Below are 13,339 nucleotides of genomic sequence, written 5' to 3'. Positions count from 1 at the left end.
AAGTTATTCCTTTACAGATCATGTTGAATTCTCTTCCAAGTTACGTGGTAAAATCCCCCATGCTCAGAGCATTGCTGCCTGGCTTGCATCCAGCGACTACCTCGTAACTCTCCCAACAACTCTTTCCAACAGGTGCATTTTATAGCAAACTTCTCTCTCCAGAATTTACATATGCGATGTCAGCATCCAGTTTGCGTACGTGATGACAGCATTCATCCCCCTCCTCACTCGTGCACTGCTCCCATCCATCGACCTCATGGCCTCTGCGTGCTCTGGAGGAACCAAAACCTTGGACTGTTTGGCCCTTTCACCCAGTCTCAACTTTCTATTACTGTATTTGTTCCATCCACAGCTCAGAGCAGACCTCCGGTCAGGAAACAGATGTCAGACTCACAAAAATCCCTGAAGTCTATTTCGAGCTTAATAACCTTTACTGTGAACACTTGACCCCAGTTCACCTTAGCTCTTGACTTCTCATTTCATTACTAAGTTAAAAACTTTAGTTTAACAGTAATCAAAACTCTTTCTAAAACATCTCAGTTTCATAGTAATCAAAACTCTTAAAAGCATTTCCATTTAATAAAGCATTAGTTCCTCATATTTGTCATATCTATCAAAAACATCAGTTTCCCTGGTAACCAAAACATCACTTTTCACAGTGAGTTGCTGTTCTGACTTAGTTACTTCTTAAACAAAGATTATAAAAATAGGTATTTGAGTTAGCTTTAACACACTTATTAGGTTATAGCATGAATCAGTTATAAATCACAGGTTATAATATCACAATGTTCCCTTATTTAGCTGTTATTCTGCCAGAGTCTCCCCCTTGTGGCTGATTCTGGGATCTCATACCTCCATGTTTCTCAACATCTTCAATAAAGTCTTTTTCCTCATGTAAGGATGTGGTGAGACTCTTTCTCAGTCTCTGCAGACGTCCCTCATTGTGCATCTCCAGAGAAGAAACAGAAAAACTGGGTCACTGCTTCAGCATCAAACGTTCTCCAGCATTGAGAGAGTTTTAGGAATTCATTCATTGTGTTGTGAATTTTGAAGAAGCAGAAACTTTACAGCTGCCAAAGATATGAGCTCCAATTCTGGATGTTTTAGGAAATGAAGTTCATCAAATGAATACTTCATTTTTCCTGATAACTCTCATTAAATTACTGAAGAAATCCAACATAAAAACCTGTAAACTCTCAGGCAGCTTTTGTTAAAGTTTGTCTATAATTCTATCATCATGTTCTGGAACCAGGACTCTGCAGAAGTTCCTTCAAACAGATACTTGTGTGTTTCTATTTAAGGCCTCAGGTTTGAACGTACAGCAGAGGATTAGAAAGGAGTGATTTTAATATTTAAATCAGTCCAGTAAATGTTTGGAGTAAAAATGATTAAAATTTAGATTTGTGTCATAAATAATAGTGTAGATTCTCACTTAAATATATCCAAATGAGTTCAATGTATTTACATTTTATAGAATATTTGATTTCTTAATCTCAATACTGTAGGGTCTGACCCTAAATATTATAATAATGATATCAATTTAAATAATATTTTAGTGCAGAGTCATAAACTTTAATCAGCTAAACTTACATAATAAATATCACTGTACAATCTTGACCTGAACATTCATATTATTGAGGTAAATTTACATAAATCATGATATTCTAGGGTCTTAACTGGAATATTTCTAACATTAATCTTTTTGTATTGTGCTGATAAACAACAATAACCCGGCTTTCAGATAATATTTGTTGTCTGTGATTGTGAGCCTAAATTCCTCCACATTCTGGAACTGGACTGAATTTCCCAAAATGAAACATGGACTGAATTTAACACTCATGTATCCATGGCAACGCTAACGTTTCTGCTTCTTACCTAAGTTCACAACACAAGTAAAGATTTTAATGTAAAACTTCAGGGATGACTACTAACCATAAGTATTCTGATCAATACTTCATGATCAATATCAGGACAGATGTTACAACTCCAGCTGTTGCATTAGACTGCAGTTATTCACAGAGAAATTAAAACATCACATTCCTCATGAAAACTAGATGGGACTTTTATTAAATAAAGTGTTGGTGAATAAACAGTGTAAAAAGTGCAAAGCAGCTCCATTAAATCAGGAGATGTGAGACTTCCACAGCATAGATCACCATCTGCTGTGTTGATTCATAGCTGAATGTCAGAATGAACTGAGCTAGAAAAGCTGCTTTGAGCTGCAACATTACGGTCTGACAATCCAACACCATCACAGTTTTCATCTGGTTGTTTTGCTTCAACATGCTGTGAAGTTCAGTTTTTACCTGAATCAATACAGAGATTCTATTTCCAACCAAGACTGGAATAAAAATTAGAATGTTATCAGGTTATTAATGCAACTAAATCCTTTCAGATGGAAGGACTTACTTCTAAGTTCTAATTCAAGTTTCAGTTGGAGCACATTGCATTCACAAAGAAAAACAGCGATACCTTCATAGCAACATTTAATAAACCTAAAGCTTCCCTGTTGGCTCATTGGTGGAGTTTGTTACTGAACATCTGAACCTTAAATCCAGTGAGACGACCATCTTCAGTCGAGGCCAGTCAGAGAACTTCAAGACCTTCCATCAGCTGGACCAGATGTGGCATCATCTCCCTCTGAACATCTGGATGACAGGAGAAAAGACAGAAATCAAACACAGAAATACAATTTATTCACTTTCATTATTTTATAAAAGTAGCATGAACTTTATTAAAACTTGACATCAGTAATGAAAGTAAATGTTTTTATCTTGTATTGAAGCTAAATTTAAAGTCAATTTTAATGACAGTTTATCCTGAGAGGAGTGAGAATGGAGCTTATCTTTCCTTTTTAGAATATTCCCTCAAAATATTCTGTTTATTATTGGCTTTAGAAGCATTTTTCTTTACTTATTTTTAGATACCTCAGACTGATGCACTTTGCTGGTTTGCAGATAATTTCATGTACAATGACAATAAAGATCTTCTATTATAACATATTTTGCTAAAACAAGAACTGAAACCTTCTCAACCATCTCTCAGTCTGCAAAATTCCAACTGCAACCAAGAATTATCTGATGTAGTTATTATTATAATCTTTACTGAACCAGCCCTGGAATTAATAAAAATCTGTATATGGATATGATTTTCTCTGATGGGACCACTATGGAAGCTGTAGTAACTATTAACTATCATTTGAAGGGAAAGATTGGGTCTTCATTCACATGGATAAAAAAAATGCTCTCCCTTTAAAAAAAAAAAAAAAAACTGCGTACAATAAAGTAAATCTCTTCTGCACTGCACACAAACTACACTTTTGTATAACTCTGGATGTCAGAGTAAAGGCAGACAGATCCACCAATCAGCCACAACATTCTGACCACTGACAGCTGAAGAGAACAACATCCATCATCTTGTTCTAATGCAACGTTCTGCTGGGAAACCTTGACGTTCATGTGGATGTTTGACATGTACCACCACCTAAACACTGCAGGACAAACAACCCCCTAGTCTCCATGGCAACAGCAGTCCTTGATGCCAGCTGCCACCCTCAGCAGGACAAATTAAAACTACTCAGGAGTGGTCTGAGGAACACGACAGAGCTAAGCTGTTCACCTGGGATCCACACTCCCCACATCCAGATCTGATTGAGCATCTGTGGGATGGTCCAGGATCAGCCTGGTCTAGGTAGGACCCACCCTGCAACCCACAGGATACACAGAATCCACAGAACATCCCCAGAGGTTCTGATGAACCACTGGGTCAGAGGAGTTTTAGCAGCATAAAGGGACCAACACAGTATTAGTCAGGTGGTCAGAATGTTAGACTGTTATACTGTCATGCTGATTATATGATCAGTAAATGTTACCATCAATTATAACGTCCACACTGATCAGGAAAAAAAAAAAAAACATCAGTTCATTCAGAAACTGTGGGGTTGTTTCAAAGCAGAACACCAGCTGGTTTTCACTAAAGAATCTTTCAAAGCAACAATTAAATGACAGTTTTGTTCTCATTAAGTTCAGAGTCAGCCAAAAATAATGTACACACATCAGGAAAAGAAAAACTTTTATAAATATTTTATTTGTATAAGTACTTCTACAAATATAGATACCTGTTTCTAAGTTTGATCAAATCACGATAACTCTGTGTCCTGTTGTACGATGTTTTCCCAACAGATGGCGCTACCCTCATGAATGGAGCATCAACAAGTGACATCTACAACACAACAGAAATGTCTGGAAGCCAGTGGCCACCACTTTGAGCATCTCTTGTAATTGTAGAGGCCAAAGATAACTTTTATTAATCTCATGATGTCTGAATAAATTTGGTATTGAAATATTTATGCAAGTTTTTCTTTCCCTGATGTGTGTAAACATTATTTTGGCTGACTCTGTATAATGGGTTTCTGACAGGTCACCAGGCAACATCTTTTTATAATAATGACAAACATACCTGCATTCTACAGGAGAGATTTTCCTCATGTGCAGGTAAAGATGTGTGAGGAGCTTAGAGATGACAGAAGCAGGAGTCATCCTCACTAATTCAGCTTCCACCTAGAAACAGAAAGACCACAAACAAACACACAGATATACTCTCAAACGTTCAACCTCACAGCCTCAAAATATCTGTTTAGAAAGTGTTGTGTTTCTAAAGTCTGCTGAAAGCATTGGCAGACATTCTCTTACAAGGTTGTGTAAAAAGCAGCCTGTCCTCTGAGCTACTGAGAAATTTTCCTGAACAAAGTTTCTACGTGTAAATCAGCTCAACAAAAACTAAAGCCTCAGGCAGAGATAACAGGTATCGCAAATTATAAACAACTTTCTTTGTTAACTCAGACTTTCTGCTTCAACCTCACATAAAAAGGGGAGTTTAACTCATCAGGTGACTGAAAATGAACGGCTTGTGCAGTTCTAGATCCAAAAGCAGGATGTTTCAACTCATGTTTTACTACAAATACATGCAGTAATAAATAAATACAGTCGCTGGTTGTTAGTTTATTCACTATTAATGTCATTTTATATACTGGATTGAACTTGAGCAGTGGAAGAGAGAAGGAATTTAATGAAATTATGGAGATTCAGAGAGGTAATGTTGCGCAATGTTAAGTTAAGCTCAGTTTAATTCAAACCAGCTGAATGTTAAACTTTAGTGCAGCTGAACGGGTTTCAGTTAACCTTAAAGTAAAATAACTTTTTTTAAAAGCTAAATTACACAGCAGAGAAATACAGGTTGAGAAGTTCATTCTAATCATGACGACAGCTGTGCCAGCAACTAACACAGGTGTTCAGCGGTAAGTTAGCCACCTGTGTTAATTAGCCCGCTAGCTAACTTAGCCGCTTAGCTAGCTAACGCGTCCGGACCAACTGCTCAAACACGACAAAACACAACTCTTCACAAGTCGCTGACTTAACGTACAACAAAACAACGCTACAGGTTAGAAGTATTTATCTTCTTACCGTGTTTAACTCCAAAAACAAGATCAACAGCAGCCAGATATGCTACCAGACGTGCCGACCATAGACATACATAGTGATGGCTTCGACACATGCGCTGTGTGTGCGTGGGGCTTGCTTCATTTAGGGGAGGAGCCAAAAATGATGACGTTCGAAGCCTCGCAAGACGGTCGTACCGCGTGACTGGTTGAGGAAGTGGTTCGCAGGTTTGACGTGCAATTCAAAATATAAGGGGCAGCGAAACGCAATGGATTCCCCGTTCACATTTGCTGGATTTTTACCTGCTGTATCTTTGCATTCAATCGGTTTGAGACTCTTTTTTTATAGAACCAGCCAGAAAGAGAAGATTCTCCTCTGTATGGGAACACTTTGACCTGATTTCTCCTAATAAAGTAGGCACATAACAAGTGAAGTGTATTATGTATAACTGTGACAACACCACACATCACTTGTTCTAATTTTTTTTTTCTGGTATTTTAAAAGGTGAAGTGTCTGTTGTGTTCCAAGGAGCTAAAAAAATATTGTCCAAAAAAAAGAACCTGCCTGAATCCCAGAACTGTGGAAAAATTTATATTTTTGAATAAAAACAAATAAAATATTGTCCCTACTTTTGTTTTACAGGTTGTCACTGGTACCACACGCACAGTCACAAAACAAGTAGCAAAAGCACAATAAATTTTATTTATATAGCCCTTATTACAATTAAAAGCATCTAAGCACTTTACAGAAAGCCGGAACCTGACATCAATCAGTCAAGCTACAATCTCAAATCTCTCCCCAATTTGTTTCCATTTCCCCCTCTGTCCCTGCTATCAGGAAAAGCAGACACTATATTAAATATATTACTTGTTTATTGGCATTATCATTTAAGCACAATTCAAAGCTTCACATAGCAAAGCTCGTGTCATTATAGGCACTCTGCTTGTTTTACTGTTATTTGTCCAGTTGATGGCGCAGTAGAGCAAATGAAGCACCATGGAGCTTCGAACCATGAGTGAACCAATTGGATGGAAAGCCTCAGTGCTTCATGAAGATTCATCTCGCCATCACTAGCTGTAGCTCATGAAGCAAAGTTATCGAGCCACTGTGCCGAGGCGTGGTTTGGTCACGTGACTCGTGACGTTTGAATCACTTCAGTGACGTTTGAAGCACTCAACTACTTTGAATCACCTGATTGGTTCGGTTTGTTATGTGACTCACTCAGCGGGATCGAGAGTGTTCCGGGAAAGGAGATACCTATTTGGTGTTGTTCATTTGAATTGTTTTTCGCAGAGTAGGTTGGTTTTTTTGCTGTTGTTGCTGTGATTTGCTTTGAGAGTTAGTAATATGTCAGATTTCGTATTTCGTAGAGAATAGATAGATAGATAGATAGATAGATAGATAGAAGATAGATAGATAGATAGATAGATAGATAGATAGATAGATAGATAGATTATATATATAGATATATTCCCAACTTACCACCCCCATGACACAACACCTGGCACAGAACCTTGTCAGGTGCTTAGCTGACAGACTACAAACCAAAGAAAAGAACAGTTCACTGGCTGTTGCTACACTTGTGGCTCTGCAGTTCAAAACTTTTGGATTCACCAATCAGAGTGGCAGCCAGTGTGAAAGAACGTTTAATAACAGAATGCACAACAATTAACATAAAGAATACCAAGCAGCAGTCATCTACGTCACAAGCACCACCACAGCCTCGTCCTCCACCACCAGCAGCACCTTCCACAGGTATTCTTTTTCTCTTCTGAATAGAGAATGACTGACATTTCTGGTGATGATGATGATGATCTTCAATATTTTTCAGTTCAACTGTGGAGCCTATTAGACGAAGACGCAAGTAGAGCCTGGTAAATGCAAAGCGCCACAGCGAATGCAATTGTAGAAAGAACGGCAGACCCACTGGCTTACTGGGCAACCCACAAAACTGTTTACCCAAACTTGTACAATGGAGCCAAACATTTCCTGTGTACCTCAGCCTCATCTGTGCCGTGTGAACAGGTTTTTTTTTCTAAGGCTGGGGAGATAGTGAGTAAAAGAAGGAACTGCTTGAGTCCCAAACAATGTTCCTTCTAATTTTTCATGAGTCTGAGCAAACACACAAACTCCCTGAGCGTCCCTTGGACCACTGTGAGCAACATCAGACGTGTGCACTGTGGTCACACCAGCATCGCATCCATTCAAGTTACATGGTTCATTAAAAGAATCAAATTACAGCATTTACATTTCTGTTAAAACACTTTGTCAACAGGAGCCAGTTGAAGGCTGCAGTGATTTTAGTGACACTACAATGTATAAGAGTGAAGTTATTGAATATTTGTCTCTCTTTACTGTTGCAGCGGTTTTGCAAATTGCAGACGGACCCTGTTCACTCCATAGACACCAATGTTATTCCTGTAGCTTGAAAGACAGCTACTTTTGATAAAACTGGGCTTGTAGCACATTGTCTGCCTTGCAACAATGGGAAAGAGGCACCGTTTATGTTTTGACAACCTATATCTAATGAGTTATTGATGCTGGAAGCCCGAATCTGTGAATATCTTTCCAACTTTACTGAACTTGGGGTCACTACCACCTAAGGAGTGATATATTTAATTTTGAAAAAAGCATTTAGCCATACTTACAGCTTTAAGTGCTTTATTAACACGGAACTAAAAATTTTGTATTGTTTTATTATCACAGGTTCTGTCTGAAAAGAGGTGGCATCATTTTAAACAGTGAAATCAAACTAATAAAATGTAATGACCAACCAGTGAGCAATACTGGATTCTGCAAAAACATAAACAACTTTTTTTAAAAAATCTAAATCTTATCTTAACACAGTTAATGTATTAACCTATTTCTGTGTGTATGCATGTATTTATTGATTTATTTAGTACTGTTAACATATCAGAGTTCTGAGTGAGTTTTTCTTAAGATAGGCAAAGGCCATTTATTGATTACATATAGGCTATTAAATGTTTATTAAAAACTGAAAAGCATTTAAAAAAAAAAAACAACTTAGGCATTTATTGAGTCACTAAAATACTGTAGAGTACAGACCACATCAGCATGATTATAAGCATCCTCTGGTAAATTAACAACCAGATACTGATGTCTCTCACCATATGGACTTCAGGAGATGACTGGGGGATGATAAACTGTGACCTACTGGTTGGGTTCTCTCTGTTCTCATGTTTCTTACATGTTTGTCCCCTGACAGCCGGGTCCTAATGTTTTTTGAGCAACACACCATACTATGACGTTTTTACAATGATGGTTCTACTATGGAACCAGTTTGACATGTTCAGGCATTCTTTGTGTGAAAACTCAGAGATTTCAGGTATCAGAAGGTGGTTTTCAACTTTCTTTGTTAACTTTCTGCCTCAACTTGAAACTAAATTTCCTTCACTAACCCCACCCTCTGGACTTCCAGGAAGCTGTGTTCCTATTGGCTGTCCAGGTGGCTGCTTGGTGTTATTAGGAACACCTGAGCAGCTCAGTGTCTTCCTGCTTTATTTAGCTGCAGACAAACATTTCCTCTGCTTCTCTTCACCATTGAACATGGTTTGGCTCCGTTGCTTCAGTTTGTTCTTTAGGCGTTGGCTTGCAGCTTCCAGCAGTGAAATCGTCTTTAATGTGTTTCTTGGTGTGTTTTAGGGCTTTGTACTGGATAGTTGTCTTGGTAAATGAGGTTCTTTAGCCACAGTTAGCACATGGTGCTAATGTGTGCAGTGATTAGTGGATTTGGTACAGTTGAGTTGTGTCTGTATCTTGGCTGTAGTGAGTCTTTAGAGGTTTTAGGTCAGACACATTCTGTATTCTTGTTTGAGAACCGATGTTGATTGTCCAGAAGGTAAGAGTTCCTGTCCTGATTCTCTGTTCTCAGAGGTTCTCTGGTAGGCTGCAGGAGACTTTAGCGTTTGGGTTGTGCTAGTTTGGTTTTTGTACGGTTTCATTTGGACGACTTTCTTGAGGCCCGTCCATGTGGTTTAGTGAGGTTTTCTGGAACAGTTCTACAAAGCAACCTGCAGCAGAAGAGACTTGGAGAGTTTTTAGGAAGTTCTGGAGAGCAGACTTTAGAGCAGCAGAAACATTTGTCAGCAGTTTGAGCAGGAGAAGGTGAGCTTCAGAGTAGAAATGAGACGGAAACCTTCTTGACCCGTGTGGTGAGGTCCTGTACCAAGAGTTTGAGCAGGTTGTGAAGAGTCTGTAGTTCTTTGGTCTGAAAGCACAAGAAGAGTCGACTCATTAAAGGAGAAAACAGGAGATATTGTTGGTTCTTCTGTCGCTCTGCAGTTTCCTTAGACTGAATATCAAGTTTATATTTTAAATGATTTCCCATGTGAGCCCAAGAAGACTTCAATAAACTCCCTCCATCCCCTGGACACAGCATATTTTATTACCATGTTAAATGTTTTTTTTTTTTTTTTTTTAATGTTTTTGAGTTTTAGTCATAGTTTTTTCTCTTTGATTGTTTAGTTTTGTCATCTGTGTAAAAGGTACTAAACAAATAAAGCTGAATTGATAAACTGAATAATTGACTAACTCATGATTGTGACAACAGAAGTATTTTCATTGTGATTTAAGGGTTTATTTCATTTTTAAGGTTGGGGTTAAAATCTTGAGAGAAAAAGAAGATTAAAGAAATAAACTACATAACAAAAAGCAATTAAACAAAAAAATAATACAATAAAACTTTTAAAAAGTTTTATTATTAAAAAGATTTAAGAAATTTAAGATGTAATTTTCTAATTAAACATTTAATTTTTTTATTAAATGTTTTGTCTTTTTAAAGGTTTAATAATCTAATTAAATGTTTTGCATTTTTTAAAATGTTTAATATTCTTTAATTTTATTTTTTAAATGTTTAATTATGGAAAATATTTTATCTGTAATTTTTAATATTTGTATTTTAAAAATTTTGTTTAATTTCATAATGACATGTATTGTATGTTGTTGAATTATCTAATTCAATATTTTCTCTGTTTAATAGAGTTAAACATTAAATACAATTAAATTATATGTACATATACCACCTTTTAATGTTTAGTTTTCTTTTTAAATGCTTCATTGTATTTTCTGTTTAATTCCTATTTGAAGTTTTATTGTCTTTAAGATGTAATTTTCTAATTAAACATTTAATTTTTTAATGAAATGTTTTGTCTTTTCAAGGGTTTAATAATCTGATTAAATGTTTTGCATTTTAAAAAATGTTTAACATTCTTCTTGTTTAATTGTATTTTTTTAAATGTTTAATGATGGAAAATACTTTATCTGTAATTTCTAATATTTGTATTTTAAAAATTTTGTTTAATTTCATAGTGACATGTATTGTATCTTGTTGAATTATCTCATTCAATATTTTGTCTGTTTAATAGTTAAACATTAAATTACATTAAATTATATTAAACAGACAAAATATTGAATGAGATAATTCAACAAGATACAATACATGTCACTATGAAATTAAACAAAATTTTTAAAATACAAATATTAGAAATTACAGATAAAGTATTTTCCATCATTAAACATTTAAAAAAATACAATTAAACAAGAAGAATGTTAAACATTTTTTAAAATGCAAAACATTTAATCAGATTATTAAACCCTTGAAAAGACAAAACATGGGTGCCCATATAGCTCAACAGGTTAAGCAGGTGACCCATGTACAGGGGATGGTCCCCAACGCAGCGTCCCGGGTTCGAGTCCCGCTAGTGGCCCTTTGCTGCAAGTCTTACCCCGACTCTTGTCCCCCGTTTCCTGTCTGTCTCTTACTACACCTATCCAATAAAAAGACAAAACATTTAATTAAAAAATTAAATGTTTAATTAGAAAATTATATCTTAAAGACAATAAAAGTTCAAATAGGAATTACACAGAAAATACAATGAAGGATTTAAAAAGAAAATTAAACATTAAAAGGTGGTAGAACATTTAAAAAGAAAAACCTTAAAGATTTAATCGAAACATTAACAGACTGTATGAAGGTTCAAACTAACAGAGAACTACTCAAGAACATATAAGATTTCAGTCCTCAGACTGTGTGAAGGTTCAAACTAACAGAGAACTACTCAGGAACTTAGAAGATATCAGTCCTTGGACTGTCTGGAAGTTCAATCTAACAGAGAACTACTGTGGGACTTAGAAAATTTCAGCCCTCAGACTGTGTGAAAGCTCAGGTCCTGAGGACTCGGGAGGTCTGGAGGCTTTGAAAGTCTTGGAACTGAGGGTTCAACCCTCCAGCACAAAGGCTGAAGTCCAACCTCCTGAGAAAAACGATCGAGTCGAGACTCAAGTTGAAAAAACTCGAAAATGGAAAAAAAATAGATGATAAATGCGTAAAAAAAAAAAAAAAAAAAAGTATCTGAGTGAGTAGCTCAGGGGTAAGAAGACAGATTACCAAGTGGAAGATTGTAGGTTCAAGACCCACCACTGGCATTTTTCTTTGTCTTTGTCAGGATTTTGATAAAATTTAAGAAGGGTCTGGTCTTGAACCAGCGATCTGTCGCTCTACAGGTAAACCCTTAACTCACTGAGCTACAGATCAGAGGAAACGAAGTAATTTCGTCGTCCCTTTGGCATCGTAGTTAATAAAGTGACCACATGGGTGGAGCCAAGGCGGAGTCTGGGTAGAGAGTAGGCGGGAAGGTGGGTGGCGGCCTCCCCCCTCTACAGACCTGACCGTGAACACTGTCGACACCCACCTGAGGGAGACGCTGCCTAAGATCTCAAGGCTGCTTGGTCGTGGTCTTTCTGGCACGTACTCTTCCAAGATGAGCCGGGAAGTTTAACACTGATGGAATGACACCAGGTCTAAGCCGACAAACTTCCAATTCCTCCTCAACCCATAGTCTCTGGGAAACCTACATGGAGTAAGAAAAGTAGACAGAGAAGTAATTAAGTCTGTAGACAACATATTAAAAAGAAATCATGCTAATAAATTAAGTACAAATAATTGAATTCGCCAATATACTGGAGACCAGAGCTATTTAATTTGATAAGTATAACCTTGTTTAGTAACATTTCTATTATTTGAGAGCAGTCCTAAAGAACTGCCTGTAATCCCAATCATAAAATGGGTTTGGAGGAAGAACATAGATGGTAATCTGGATATACATGAGTTAGGCTTTATAACTACTATTGGTAGTATTGGTGGTAGTAATAGCAATGTGACTACTACTAGTAGTAGTGGTAGTACACTACTGCTGCTGATACTGGCACTGCTACTACAACTTGTAATACTATTACAAATGCTAATACTACTTCTAGGACTCTGACAGCTGTTTATACTACTACTGCTGCTTGTACTTTTAGTATTACTACTACTGCTTGTACAACTATACTACAGCTACTATTAATCGTCTGGTATTTGCTTGTCAAGCTGCTAGCTCGCCTTAGCGTTTGCTAGTGGCTAACTAGTTAGCTCTCATAGACTTGAAGCTCTCAACAAGATTTCATAATGAAAAAGAGCCAAAAACTATTCTTACCTATGAAAAGTCATTCCAAGTTTCCTTGTCTCAATCGTACGACGTAGTGTGTAACTGTATGCAGCACAGTGAGCCGGCATACTTGTTTCCGTTTTCACGCCGTCTACATCAACGGAATGCACTGAAACTTTGCCCCCACTAGCTTAGCCTCGCTGTAGCACGCAGCTTAAAGGGGCGTGTCCTATCTACTCATTCATATCTATGAGAACAACGGTGGCTGCACATAAGGACGCCTGACGTTGATTAGCTGTGTAAATACCATTATATACAGTCTATGGTAAATACGTGTGTGAATCGCATCATTGGCTGCAGCAGCCAGTCACCGGTAACTCACTGACTCACACTGAAAAATAGCACAGAATGAATTGTTACGTGTTTATTTTATTTACAATTTAGGTTGGATTTCTT

General features: G+C 37.0%; 2 long non-coding RNA genes across 2 annotated transcripts; both read right to left on the bottom strand.

Annotated features, from left to right (window-relative positions):
* Positions 1–960: 960 nt before the first annotated feature.
* On the bottom strand, positions 961–5,944 carry LOC129349518 (uncharacterized). Its single transcript, XR_008602554.1, has 3 exons — positions 5,463–5,944; positions 4,459–4,559; positions 961–2,648 (listed from the first exon to the last, which is right to left on the bottom strand). It is a non-coding gene; the product is annotated as an uncharacterized LOC129349518 (long non-coding RNA).
* Positions 5,945–5,966: 22 nt separating this feature from the next.
* LOC129349517 (uncharacterized) lies at positions 5,967–13,101 on the bottom strand. Its single transcript, XR_008602553.1, has 3 exons — positions 12,932–13,101; positions 12,149–12,307; positions 5,967–9,666 (listed from the first exon to the last, which is right to left on the bottom strand). It is a non-coding gene; the product is annotated as an uncharacterized LOC129349517 (long non-coding RNA).
* Positions 13,102–13,339: the final 238 nt, after the last annotated feature.

Source organism: Amphiprion ocellaris, chromosome 8 (genome assembly GCF_022539595.1).
Source record: "Amphiprion ocellaris isolate individual 3 ecotype Okinawa chromosome 8, ASM2253959v1, whole genome shotgun sequence".
NCBI classification, from domain to species: domain Eukaryota; kingdom Metazoa; phylum Chordata; class Actinopteri; family Pomacentridae; genus Amphiprion; species Amphiprion ocellaris.
Note: the sequence above shows the minus strand (reverse complement) of the source record. Positions and strands in the feature narration are given on the sequence as shown.